The 14,070-nt window shown below is 53.3% G+C and overlaps 1 protein-coding gene and 2 pseudogenes across 1 annotated transcript in view; all 3 read left to right on the top strand.

Moving 5' to 3' along the window:
- ADCY2 (adenylate cyclase 2) overlaps positions 1 to 14,070 on the top strand; it is a 304,109-nt gene that overhangs the window by 150,243 nt on the left and 139,796 nt on the right. The gene's annotated exons all lie outside the window — the stretch shown is intronic.
- On the top strand, positions 3,951 to 4,069 carry LOC118607544 (annotated as a pseudogene).
- Positions 10,630 to 10,748, top strand: LOC118607549 (annotated as a pseudogene).

Raw genomic sequence — 14,070 nt, 5'->3', positions numbered from 1 at the left:
GGCGTCTGCCCGAAGGCGAGGGAGCAGGCGCAGGGCCGGGGGGAGGCTGGGCGGCTGCGGTCTGGGCCTGATGCAAAGCAAACGTCCAGGCAGCCTCTGGAGAAGCTGCACAGAGCCCTTTTTGAGAAGCCAGAGCCCGGGCTGCGGCCTCGGAGGCTCCTTCACCACTGGGAGGTTTCAAAGCTGCACCGAGGGGCTCGTGGACCATCAGGGGTCCCGGTCCTGTCCCCCGCCGCCCCCGCCCTCAACCCTCACAAGGCGAGACTGACTTTCCTTGGGGAACAGTGAATCGGGAAGGGCTGGAACGGGAGCGGAAGCCTCGAGCTGGAACGGGCCGTTCGTTCACGCCTCTGCGCGCCTTGCGCCGTGCACGATGGTGGAAAGGCCCCTGCTCCTAATGACCCCGTCCGGTGAAGGCACATTCTCAGAAGCGGGCGGTCTGCCCCAGGACAAGTCCTCAAGCAAGCTCAAAGCAAGATGTGCAGTTCGCAGGGGGCGTGGGGAGGAGAGCGGAGGCCGCCCAGCCAGGCTAGGCCGGGCAGGGGAGCTGGACAGCCTTCCTCGTCTGGTGCCGCAGGGGCTGAGTTCTGGGGTCGCTTAGGTGTGGACCGGGCGAAGCGCTAGACGAGGAGGAGGAGGGAGCAGAAGCAGGGAAAAGGACAGGGACAGCTCTGACTGGAGACGGGCGGGGAAGACACTCTGTCTGTCGTTCGTGCTGCGTTCTCGGCCGTCTGGAGAGGCAAAGCCGGCGGGTCGGCTGACGGGCTAGCAGCAGAGGCAGCGGGGGAGCCAGGCGGCGGGTCATGACCGCTTCACGGCGGGGCCGGGTCAAGCTCGAAGGGAGGACGCGGTGGGCAGTGAGTGTGAGATTTCTGGGGTAGATGGGTTCACGTGATCAGAAAGTCCAAGGATATGGCTGTGATGATTGGGGTGAAGGCCGCTGGTCCAAGGTCAAATGTCCAAGAGTCGCCAGATGGGCCATGTCCACGAATACTGTAGTATCTCCCTCAGAGTCACAGGCAAGCCTCCAAGACTGGTCCCGCAGCCTGCGGTGAGCGGTGAGGACTGAAGTCCAGGGCAGCTGGCTCACCCACGTTCTCCAAGGTGAAGGCTGGAGCCACACAGCCGTGACCTCTGCACAGACCCCACACCAGAAGACCCCCGAAACCAGCACCTCGGCTCCCATAAGGTTCATTTTGCTTTTGACAGCGGTTTCAATAAGCCAACTTAATATTCGGTTGTTACTAGTTCAGTTTTAAACTTAATACCATGTTTCATTAAGACATAAGAAACGAAAACTGGGGGAAATTCAGAAATGGCGTCTCCATCACCTTTACACGTGCGTTCGTCCTCTGAGCCGAGCGGAACGCAGCTAAGGGGACGTCGACGTGTCTGGCTCTAAGCTCGACGTGGGAACGGACTCCGTCCCAAACTCTTACCCGTAGTCACCGTGACGTTTAAAACAAAGCCTGGTAAGACAGGCTCGGCTCTGAGCTTGGGCATAGGGAACCCCTCCAGCGGCACGGCCTTCCCTGAGGGACAGGTGTTTGTCTGCCGAGCGAGGGGGTCAGGCCGTCTCCCCAGGGGGAAGCACGCGGCACCCATCCTGGCTTCTCCCAGACCAGCGTCCCTCCCTCCCCGCCTCGTCTTCCCGCAGCGGTGACGGATGCTGTGTGTCGGCGTGTGACGTTCTCGGGGCCGCTGTGACGCATTCGTACCAACTCAGTGACGTACAGTGGACTGGATTCATTCTCTCGCGGTTCAGGAGGCCAGGAGTTCAAAAGCAATGAGCTTCCCCCCCTGAGCTCCACTCCCTCCAAAAGCTCCAAGGCGGGGGGTCTTTCCTCTCTTTGCCCCCTCCAGCTCCGGGTGGCCCCGGGCGCCCCTCGGCTGTGGCTTCATGACTGCAGGCTCTGCCTCTGCCGTCACGTGACCTCCACTGTCTTCTCTTGTGGCAGGGATGCTTGTCGTGGGCTTTAGGGCTCACCCGAATCCGGTCGGCTCTCATCTCTGATCCCTAACCTCATTACGTCCGCAAAGATGTCATTCCTCCAAGTAGAGTCACATCCACAGGTTCCAGCAGACAGATCTTCTCTCTCTCTCTCTCTCTCTCTCTCTCTCTCTCTCTTTTTATAAGAAAGGAGCATCATTCAACCTGGTACCATCAAAATAATGGTGCCTGAGCAAAATCTGCTTTGCTATTTTTCTTTTGTGAGTTTATTAAACCCTCGTGACTACATAGTCAGTTCCTCGAGGGGAAGAATGTGTCTCCCCTGCCTCCACTGCTCTCTCTCGACCCCTCCGCTGGTCCGGTCCAGGAATTTCCCCCGTTTGGCTGGGTTTGCCTCCTCTCAGCGTGCAGACCTGCGTTCTGGAGCAACGCCAGCCCCGCCCTGTGAAGCTCACCTCCAGGCCGGCCTTGGAGAAGGCCCTTTAACCGCTCCCCACCACGCGCCCCGCCTCTCCAACTCAGACCTCTCTCCATCGACGTTGTCAGCTCCATCGAGAGGTTAATCCTTCTCAGATTGGTCTGAGTTCCTTCTCTTATTGGCTTGCCAGCCTATTTAGAGTACCTTCCATACATAGCTTTCCTGTGTGATCTCGATTAATTTGCTTCATGCCAGATGCACTCAGAGGACTGTATACAGCAGCAGCAGCATATGCCGCAGCGCAGGGAAGGCCGCGTTTGCCGACTCAAACGGGTATCCCAGTCACATGAGTCAGCCTTCCACTTGTCTGCGAGAGACAGAAAACCAGACTACGCAGGCTTCAACGGATGGGGATTTATTTGCCTCGGATGAAAAGGAATCCCAAAATAGAAGGCTACTGACCTTGCTCCAGCTGGTAAAGGAAATCGGGACTGATGCCTCCAAGAGTCCATCGGCTTTTCTCTCACGGTCACATGGAGGCTGCCGCAGATCCAGCCGTTTCATCTGCACTCAGAGCGAGCGGGATGGGTGGGAAGGAAGCAGCTTCCTACGAATCGCGTCTGCTCCTTTTCATTAGGAAACTAATAAAAAAAGATTCTTCCTCTTCCGAAGCCGATTTTGCGCACCTCCGCTTCCCTTCCCAGTTACGTGAGAACTTGGGAAAGCCGATGAGTGAATGCCCACCCTCTGCCCTGGACCCTACGAGTCCCACGATGCCACTAATGTTGTCCTCTCGTCTGAGGCCGGGATTGCTAAGAGCAGCCGTGAGTGTGATCGGCAGCAATAAGCTCCAGAGTACAGACATTACCAGGCGGCAGGATTTTTGCCCTTTCGAGACACGGGGGAACGCCGCTCGGAATGTGGTGCCGTGGCCACCGGCACCGCCCGTAAGCTCCAGCGTGGTCGGCCGTTTCGAGGGCCCCGCCGAGCCGGGGAGACACGGGGCGCCCACAGACGTTTCGCTGTCGTGGGTTCGGGCACGGCCTCTGCCGCCGTATTCTCTGCGGCTCTGCGTCTGGTGGGGACGCGGAGGCGAACACGAATGGTGGCCCCGGGGGAGACCTGCGCAGGTTGTATTTTCTGTGCATTAAACATCAAGCGAAAGGTGATAAAAGTTAGTATATGATTTAATGGCCTAGTTTAATAAAATTTAGCAATAGTAGTATTTTTGGAATAGTTTTGCATTTAAATCTAAATGTGGCCAGTGATCGTGGAAATGCGACATTTCCTTCTTCGTGAAGGCTGCACCTGGGAGCAATTCCGTAATCTCGATCCTAACTTGATCAGATTTGTTCATTCGAATGCTGTCAGGTTTAGGAGACTGACTTGCTCTCGCAACGGAGAAAAGAGAACGAGCTGGACCCTCAGAATGCTCATTCGTTAGCTAGTTGTAACTCGGCATCTGTTTTTTGTTTGCCTTAGAAACAATCGAATGCTTGCGGTTTGCTTTCAGAACGTGTGGGGAAAGAGCCTCATCTTTCCGAGGTGCATTTAAAACGTCCCCTTAAAAGATACAGGAGAGTCTGCGGCCGCGCCGCCCTGAACGCGCCCGATCCCGCCTGAGCTCGGAAGCTAAGCGGGGTCGGGCCTGGTCAGTACTTGGATGGGAGACCACCTAGGAAGACCAGGTGCTGTAGGCAGAAAAAAAATAAATTAGAAAAATAAAGGATTGTAAGCCGACAAGGCCCTTGCAATCTGTGAGGTCAACCAAGGGTTGCCTCGCCTGAAATAAGTAAATAAAAGGTACAGGAGACCCCGTGGTCCCCTCGCTGACGTCGGTGTCACCCCAGGTACATGTTGCCTTCCGCCGCTGCACCTGGGCACACCTGGGCCCGCTCGCCCCTCAGGGCAGGTCCTCCGAGGTCCCGCCTGTCTGTCCGGGCGCGCGCGCCTGTGGCCGGCCTCGGCTCGTCTCCCGTTAGCCTCGTTCCGTCTCCTTCTCCGCACCGTCCCCACCCCCCGGCCCCAGCTTTCCCCCGGCCCCGGTCAGTGCTCTGGTCCTGTCGCCACGGTGGTGACCTTGCCCGCTAAGTGAGCAGAGGGCAGGAAGGTCGCTGCACGTCTCCGGTGCGAACCGCGAGGCCGCGTCTCTGAGAGATGCGCGTCCTCCCCCGCATCGGCCCTCGCCGGATCCGTTATCAACTTCCGAGCTCGTTTCTCTCCCGGAATCGTTTCTTTGTTCCCGCGGTATTCGCGTGGAGTCATCTCCTCTTTATCTGACGTGGCTTTCTCAACGGCAGTGACAACGTACTCGCTCGGGGAGATTTATGTAAGAAACTCTAATCACCTACCGCCTTGCCTCTCTCTCTCCGGGAGTGGGCTCCGGGCGCAGCTCTTTTCAAAGCGCCAGGTGATTGTGATGCAGAGTCACAGGGCGGCGAGCTCTGGCGAGGAAAAGATCCGGCGAAGCTTTATCTCACTCTCCAGACGCGAGAGTCGATTCGGAAAGCGTATTTGTGTGGCACTCGTGACTGACGGCGTGCTTTCAAAGATAAGTCTCCGGTGTCCTAAACGGAGCCCAGTTTGCGCGTGAAATTCGCATTCGCGTATGTTGATATTTTCATTAGGTTCATGGTAATTGTAAAAGATGGCGAAAGCCGCGTGCGGAATTGGGTGTGATTTATGCGCATTTCCAAATGGGAAAGATGCACAGGTCACGAAGGGGATTTTAAACTCGTGGAGTTTGAAATAAACTGGTCTCGGCCTGAAGAGTGAGGCAATGGGGCGGGAGGCGTGTCCCCCGGGGAAGCCCGCCCTCACAGGTGGTGTCGGCCCACCTGGGAGCGCTTGCTCGGCCGTGCGTGGCCGTCGGTCAGGAGGGCTCCGAGGCGTGATCTCGTTAGTAATCTAAACTTTCCCAGACGTGGGAGGCTGACTTCTGCTCTCACGAAAGTGAAAAAGAATGACATTTAAACCCGGAATGCTAACTGCTGAATTTATCGTGGGGAGTAAGCTAGACAGTCGGGTAGACCAGATCGCTGCATGAAACTTCCTCCCGCCTTCTGTTTCTGAAGCAAGAAGCCACCGTATCATCTGCGAGGATGAGGGCGGCACAGGTGGAGTGGGGAGCGGGTAGTCGAGGCAGTATTTCCAGCCCGCCTCCGTTACTCCTCTCCTGAGGGGCCTTTTTAGATATTTTCTTTCCCTATCTGACCCCCCCCCATGGAATTTTATTGTCTATTTATGTAATGTACGAATATCTGTATTTTATGCATTTAATAGATTTTTGCTTTATTTCCTCAAGAACCAATGTTTGCCCCCTTTGGGGGGGTGTGGTGAGACAGCCCCCGTGGAGAATGGGTTAAGGCGTGACTGTCTGAAGCCCTAAGGTATGCACCTCCGTTAGAGATGCACCAGGCAGGTGGGCAAAGGCCTCGAGCCTGGAGAGGTGGGCAGGTCGGGGGAGCAAAGGGGAAGGGGGGAGTCGAAGGTAGGGAACGAAGGGAGGGTGCGGACGGGGACAGGTGGCGGAGGCGCGAAGGGCTCAGTGCGGGGCGAGCGTGGGAGGCGCTAAAGTCGGGCCTCGGGCGGAGAATCTGGGTCAGCGGTCCGCCGTGGGAATCGGCCCTGCCGAGAAGGCGATGAAGCAGCCAGGTGCACGGGTGACCACGCGGGGGTAAAATCGGGGAGATTTAAAGGGAGGGGAACCAAGAAAGAGCCCCGGAGGGTGCGACGTGTGAGGGGCAGAAGGTGGGGGTCATCTGGAACGGTGTACCCCGCCCGGGACGGTGTGCGGCCAGGTCTCCCAGGGAAGTCGTGGTTCCCCGCGGGAGAAGGGGACCAGCCGCTGGTAAGGGTGCTGCTCAGCATTCACGGCAGCGAGGGCACGAGGAAGGCCACGGTTTGGCAAAGCTGACGGTGACCGGTGCCTGTGACGAGGGTAGTTCCAGTGGCGTCTTGGGGGCTGCTTGGAGTGGGATATGGAGAGTCAGGGGTCGAAGAGGCAGGAGGAGCTTCAGTAGATGAGGCCCTGAGGTTTGTCTGGGAAGGGACAGGAGCAAGGGAGGAGGAAGGGCCGGGAGTGTTAGGGGGCTTCTGCTTGGTTAGGAGCTGGCTCGCTTGCCGCCGGGGCTGATCCGCAGTGAGAGCCGGATCACATAGAGGTCGTCGGAGCGAACCGGAGCCTAGAATCCCTGTTGCCTGGAGACGATTGATAATCGAGTCGATGGTCCCGGTCTGCGAGGTTTTCCTATGCACGGAGCTTAGCAAATGTTATTCTTGCAAATGCCAGCACTGGATTGTCAGATTCCAACTCTACAAAGCAATTCCTCAGTGCAGATTCTGAAGTCAAACGGTTTCCTCTTTTCTGAGTCTCCCTTCCTGTGGTTCTGATGCGGGGCACGTTTTCTGCCCCATGGCGTCTTTCAGCGTGATGATTGCTGATAGAAATCCTTGAGGTGCGAAACTGTTCCCAGTAGCAAGCCCAGCATTTCAATTTCTCTGTTCGGAAAAACACGGCTTGCAGGGCTCCTGGCCATGGGAGGTTCTGTGCCTTGCTGTTTCTCAGTGCAGAGACCTTTCCTCGGATGACCCTCTCTGTCTTTCTAACATTTGATAAACTTTTCTGCTGCTTCTATTCAGTGTCATGTTCCAAACAGCCTCATTAAGTAAAAAGACTTCAAAATGTTTCTCGAATTATTAAAATAAATTGTGAGGAAGTAAATATTGCTCTAATTGGCTAACACCTGATTTATATATGATAAAAAATAAATGGAATTTCATCTAATAATTTTTCTCTTGATTTTTTTTTTTAGTGGGCAGGTTTATTATGTAATATGTCCACTAGAAAGTGAAGTGAGTATTTTTAACTTTTTATACATGTTCTTCAGAACTTCAGTAGCCTTGGATGGGTTTCTGTTTCTTTCCTGGCTTGAAATACTTCTTCACACCATCAGGAAGCATGTTAATGCATCACAGAAATACATTTAGTCTTGGAATCACTGGAGAGTTTTAAAATATGATCATGACGATCCCAAATGAAGGCTAAGGCTTTCTCTCTCATTTTCTTCATAAGCCGAAATAGAGCGGGCAAAGCTCACCATCCGGAAACCTTTGTAAATTGTCATTTCTTGAGACTTCTTACCTTTTTTTGTACAAGCCATTTTGGGGAAGGTGAGACCTTGATTAAAACTGAACTCATGGGGTACGTTAGATTGCTGCTTCTTGTCGCCCAGGAAGACGGGTGGGCATGGGAAGTACCTGCCGTTTGATAATGGCACTTGGAAGACTTTGACCCAGAAGGTTAACTCATAACTACTCTGAGCTGCATCTTCTGAAAATTCGCACAGTAATACTTTCAGGTCGGGTTTATTTGGCGGAAACAAACACCTCTGTGTCGGCTGCCAGCAAGTCTCGTATGTTTTTGGTCTAAGTCAATCTACCTTTTCAGAGAGAGCAAAGGAGGAAATAGTTAGCATGCTCATTAGAATTTTAGCAGCATTTTTATGCTGTTTGATTAACTCACATATGTATTTGCTTTGTCGAAACCGAACTTCATTAGTGCTGTGGTTTCCCATCTGTGTGCCCGGGAACCCCGGGGCACCTCGCGGCATTACACAGGGAAACGGCAGAGACTCCATGTCGGCCGCCCGCCCTGCAAACCGCACACGCGAGGGAGTTCAGGGCCTCGGCATTAGATGACGCCCCATTGCTTTCGCCGTAACTCTGGGTGTGGGGCAGTTGTTGTCACAAAAAGCCAGCGCCATGCAAAAATCGAGCCAGAACAGGAACTGTGAATGGTGACGTTAAATCAAGGTTTGTGATGATAGGCAGAGCTCGAGGAGCACGTGGCTCCTGAGGGCCCATCGTGAGCCGCCGGCTGCGACAGAGTGAATCAAAACCGTCATGCTTTATATCAGTGTATGGGTTGGCTTCTCCCCCCCAACAACCACTAAGTCAGTGGAGCAGGATGCTCGCGTTGTCTGGGCCTCGCTGCTTAACAAACCAGGCTCTTAGATAATCCCTTTGGCCTGGAACTGCTGTGAAGAGGTGAGAAGACACCACGGGCTGCGAAACCAGGGAAGTCTGGGAACCTCTGCCGCGGGGGCTTCGCCTTCCGTGAGCGGATTTTACAGGGATGCTGGGAGAAGCGCGCTCCGTTTGTCAGCCGCCGCCCTTCAACCACACGCATCCCGGGTCTCGCGAGGGCCGCTCGGTCACGAGGATTCCGAGGGGCAGCAGGCTCTCGGTGACAGTCCGAGAGCCCGGCCACTGCAGCCCGCATCTCGCCTCGCCGGCCCCGGCGAAGCCTGCTCTGCCTCACCCACGTTTGGCCCCTTGCTCCGTCGGCTCGTTTCATTGCATTCATTCCAGCGAAGCTGATTTTTTTTTTTTGGGGGGGGGTGCAAAATTTAGTTGGTCATAAACGAATGCTTAATAAAGGTGTGTGAAGTGAAGTAATTTAATGGCTACCTCATTTCACGTCATATTAAACCATTGTCAGTGGTATGTAGCATTTCTGCAAAAGAATTACCAGCCCCAAATTTCAAAGGAATGTGGGTTTTAACTTTTGAGTGGGTTTTCTGGTAATTCATAAATGATCTGTCTTTAAAACTCAATATCGTGTTGTTACCAACTGAACTGTGCCAATCCACCACCCTCCTAAGGAAAAGAAGACATTTACATGGCGAAGCCCCAACCTCCAGGACCTCAGAATGTGACTCTATTTGGAGTCAGGGCATTTAAAGACGTGATCGAGTCAAAACGAGGCCATTAGGGCAGGCTCCGCTGCAGGCTGCCCCGTGTCCCTGTAAACAAGAGAGGTGAGAACAGAGTCGCCAGGGCCACGCCAGCTCACACACGGGGACAGAGCGTGTGAGGGCACAGTGAGACGGCGGCCATCGGCGAGCCGAGGAGAGAGGCCGCAGAGAAACCCACGCTGCCGTCACCTTGACCTTGGACTTTCAGCCTCCAGAACTGTGAGAGACGCATGTGTGTTGTTCTAGCTGCCCAGACGAGCCGATTAATTCACGCGCTTAGCAAAGCCCGTCCCTTTCGGTTCTCGGCATCGAATGCTGCCGGCTGGGAAAAGCTACTGCGGTCCTGCTCGCGATGCCTCTGGGCGATGCGCGCCGAGCTCATGTAGCGTCTCGGGTCCAGAGTGACCGGAAGTCAGAGTCCGGTGTCAATGGGTCTAAGCCCTTGTCTTTGAATTCTTAACGAATGCAGTCTACAAGTTGGAATGAAAATTTGGGAGCCATACTTTGGTCCATAACAATATACGATTGAGTTTGAAAGACAGATTATTTATACGTAAAGTTTAAAACGTGCATTTCTTAGAAATTCGGGGGCAGTAGTTCTTTTGCAGAAATGCCAGACACATCCTGCTAATGATGGTTTCGATTCGAACTGATGAGACGTTGATTCAATCACTTCCGATCAGCAGGACAGGGAGGAACGTGGGGGTGCGACCCAGGCGAGCACCCCGGGGAGATGAGCTGAAGGGCATTCTGGCCTTTAATCCTATGACAAGGGGAGCCGCTGTCAGGCACCCCCTCCCGTAACTAGGATCCCTGATGAAAGATCTAGGGTTCAGTTGATAATAGGTATTTTGTTTTGCTTTGTTTCCCTTTTCGCAGAAGGTTTCGGCTGTGGCTCCGAGAGGTCGTTTATCATTCTCGATGACACGTGACATCGTGGAGCACTTTCGCTCTGCCAGAGAGGGGCGTCCCGGGTCGAAGTAGATCTCGCGGCTCGCGGCCCCCGCCCTCCTCCTGTGTGCGGAGCCCGCGGCCGCTCCCGCGGGACTTTGCTACGCTCCGTTGCTTCTCCACGAACGCGCCTCTGGGGTCACGTCTACGCTCAGCCCGCGAGCGCCCAGGCTGCGGCCCTGCGCGGTCACTCCTCTCCCCTGCACGGTCATGTTACACGCGTTACCTAAAGGCGGATCCGTTTACCTTCACAGGTGTCCTCTTACTCAGGTGTGTTTAAGTCTGTGTTTATTGTGTGGATTGTGAATGAGGTCACAGGCGGGTCACAGTGCAAGCTGCAGATGTACCCCGTGTGCCCCTGAGGGCTCACCCCCCTCCTTGTACGCTGTGTTCTTCGAGGGGGATGCCGTCTCACGTGTGCACCATGAAGCGACGTTATCATTTCCTCTCAGACTCGGCTGCACAGGTTGGAGCGTCTGGCAGGCTTGGTCGTGTTCGTTAACTGGCTCTGAACTCCTGGTGGCTTTTAAACTTTCAAATGGGTACGTGTGGTCTACGGCCACGCCACCCTGAACAAGCCAGATCCTGTCTGATCTCGGAAGATGAACAAGGTTGGGCCTGGTTAGTACTTGGATAGGAGACTACCCAGGAAGACCAGGTGCTGTAGGTGTAAAAAATAAAGTAAAAAAAATAAGGGCTTGTAAGCTGACAATGTCCTTGTAATCCGTGAGGTCAACCAAGGCTTGCCTCACCTAAAAATAAATCAATATAAACAAACAAACAAACAAATAAATAAAAAGTAGATGTCAGTCAATTGTGCCAGCTATAAATTGGTAATGAATGAAGAGAATTATGTCCAGTGTTTAAAGGAAGCTAAATTTCATTGATTTGGGTTAGAGAGATCATCTGTCTAATGTAATCAAAAGTCTAAACTAAGATGTGTTAAAATTTGTTTTCTTCTTTCACTGTAAAGTAAACCGAAATCACTAGAATTAGGTAAGTTTGGGCTGTAATTAGTGTATAATTATATATTTGTAAAGTCTGTGAAAAGCATTACTGGGCAGCACTTAAAATGTGTCTTCTTCTCCTGCCTCTGTCATTCCTGTGGGAGAGAGGATTATGGAAGCTACAGAGACCAGCATTTAATAGGCCCCTTGGGTGACCCAGGAGCGCTTGGTCTCATGGGTTTCTGAAATAAGCAGAGTGGCCTCGTTGGTATAATTAATCCTCATTCAAATATCTGGACTCACAAGACCAAGGAGACGGTGGCTTCTACTAGGTTATAGTGGAGATGTGTAAAGTTCAGTTCGTCAGTGATTGATTAACAACACATGATGGAATCATTCAGAATGTCACCAGGTCCGGTGACGGCATTGAGACCCGACAGAGACCAGCTGTAACAAGACCCTCTGTGATCCCAGGTGCGCCGAGAACCGGGCTTGGAGCTCTGCTGAAGCCGAAGGGAGCGGAGGGGGAGATGTCGGGTAGCGCCGTTTGGGCGGCCCGGCGGCAGAACGGGTCGCCAGGGGGAGGAAGGGGCTGGCCCCATTCGGATGCGCGAGACGTTGGCTACGACTTGCGCTCACGGTGGTTCCTTCGTGACCTGAGAACCCTCCCGCCGAGCATCGTAAAGTCGTCGTGGCTCTCGAAAGGTATCGCACCGCGGAACCTGGTTAGAGTGTTCCATTTCCCAGCTTTGGAACTTTCCACGCAGCGCATTTACCAGGCTTTCTCTCTGCCCGTGTGGAGAGCGCCGAACCCCCGAAACCTGGGATTGTCCCTTGTGCTTGAAATCAAAGACAGAATGACGAGAGGGTTAACGGTGTGACCGTACCTTCCCCCCGCCCCGCCCCAGAAAGTAGAGTGAGCCATAGATCTCCATAGTCTTTGTCAAAGTTGGAAACTATGTTTTGTCTCTTTTCTGTTATTCTGACTCTTAATCAAGCCAAACTTTCCCCCGTCAGTTTCAAATTTGCAGTCACCGAGCTGAGAGGTACCAGTTTGGGTTTCTGCGTGGGTAACTCGGCTCTCCCTCCCTCCAGGGGTGCTGCGTTCTCAGGGCCTTAGTTTGTGGGAGGAGCTCTCTGTCGAGACCACGAGTGGCTTCTAGGCTCGCCTCTTCCAGTTGGCTGGTGATGAGCTGGGGTGGGAGGGGGCTCTTCTAAGAGGAGCAGATGGTTCTCAAACCCCCTCTCCACTTGTATCAGCTGTTGTACTGGACTCGAGCCCTATCTAAGTATACGATTCTTTAGTCTTTCAACCCAAATATAGCTGGAAAAATAACATGATATATGCTATTCAGAAAGATTTAATAATCGTAGCTGTAATATAAAAATGGATAATGGAAATAACAATCACAACCAATGGTCCTTTCTCTGTCTAGTGGCCATTTACATGGGAAATAAAATTCCATTTCACTTCTAATTTCCAGTTCCAGTCTTTAAGCCGAAGCCCTAATAACACTCATTGTTGAGGTGGTTGGTCTTTCAATTTTCTTTATGACTTTCTTAGTCTGCACCGGCTGCCATAACAGAACTCCGCAGACCGTGTGGCTGAAACGGCAGACTTTCATTTCTCTGTTCTGGAGTCTGGAAGGCCAAGATCAAGGTGCGTGTCGATTCAGTTCCTGGTGAGAGTCCTCTTCCTAGCATGCAGAAGGCCTTTTTTACTATGTCCTTTCATAGATGAGAGCGGGGGAGGGAGAGAGGGAGAGAGGGAGGGAGAGAAGGGGAGAGAGAGATTGAGAGAGAGATTGAGAGCGAGCGTGTGAGCGCGTGCACACAAGGGACAAACAGGCACACGCTGGTCTCCTGTTCTCCTTACAGGGACACTAATCCCAACACGAGGTCCCCACCCTCCTGACCTCATCTAAACCTAATTATTTCCCAAAGTCCCCGCCTCCCGATTCTAGGCCTTCGACATATGAATTTTGTGGGGCTACAAACCCTCAGGTACAACACTTTCCTTCTAATTTCACTCCTCATTTGGAGAGAGTTTAAATGAAGAGCAGGTGCCGACGTGTGTCCTAAGGATCGCTGGATGCCATTAGCCGCAGCACGGTGTTCTCGGTCTGCACCAAATGACTAATAAAAGGCAGACACTCTGAGGTCAGGGCGTAGAGCGAAAGCAGTTCTTAGAGAACTGAGAGAAATGCTGAGGAGACGGGCTGGGGTTCTCTGCAGCCGCGTGTGAGAGCTCGGTGAGGGGAAATGCTCCCTGATCCTCTTCTCTCCCCAGCAAGATCCCTGTCCTGTTTAAGCCAGATTTGATGCTTATGAGATGCCGCGTGAGCTTGCTGAATATTCATCTGCAGCTCTCTTCATCAAGTCCTGTGTTCCCTTTTATTTCCCTTCGGCTTCTAATTGGTGTTTTTGCATATTTATGATCTGCTTGGGTGTAAGCTGATGACTCGTTTCGAATGCTGCATTATCTCCCTGACCCTTCGACCCTGCGCAGTCAGCTCCGAGAGAAACCACCCCCTCCGGTGGCGGCGCCCTGAGCATTGCCGGGGTCATGCACACACGTGCTGCCTGCCACGCTCCGTGCACGTCACAGCGCGCAGCCCTAACATAAGGGTCAGAACCAGGCTGTGGCGCTCCCTAAAATGCACGACGCCTCAGAACCACGAGGGACCTGAGCCACATGGTAACTGCTCAGACACTCCGCGTCAGTGAACTCACGCACGGACACGCTCTCTTCCCAGGTGGAATAATCCTCAGGTCTTCCACCCTGGGTCACGCAGTCCAGCTGGGAGCAGCTGGCCCGCAGCAGCTTCTCTCCAAGCCCACGCGGACATGCACGTGGCCAGCTCGATGTGCCATGGGCAGGTGGATTCCGCAATGCAGCCGCTTAAAATGACTGTAAATGATGGAATCTCTTTATTGCGTAAGACACAACTGCTTTGTAAAGAAAACGAATGTTAGCTTCTTACAGAGTAACACACATGTCTTTCGATTTTCTTTAGAGGTTCCTTCCCCACACCCTAGTAGAGG

This window comes from Rousettus aegyptiacus, unplaced genomic scaffold (genome assembly GCF_014176215.1).
Source record: "Rousettus aegyptiacus isolate mRouAeg1 unplaced genomic scaffold, mRouAeg1.p scaffold_m13_p_8, whole genome shotgun sequence".
NCBI lineage: Eukaryota > Metazoa > Chordata > Mammalia > Chiroptera > Pteropodidae > Rousettus > Rousettus aegyptiacus.
This window is presented reverse-complemented; position numbering and strand designations above follow the sequence as displayed.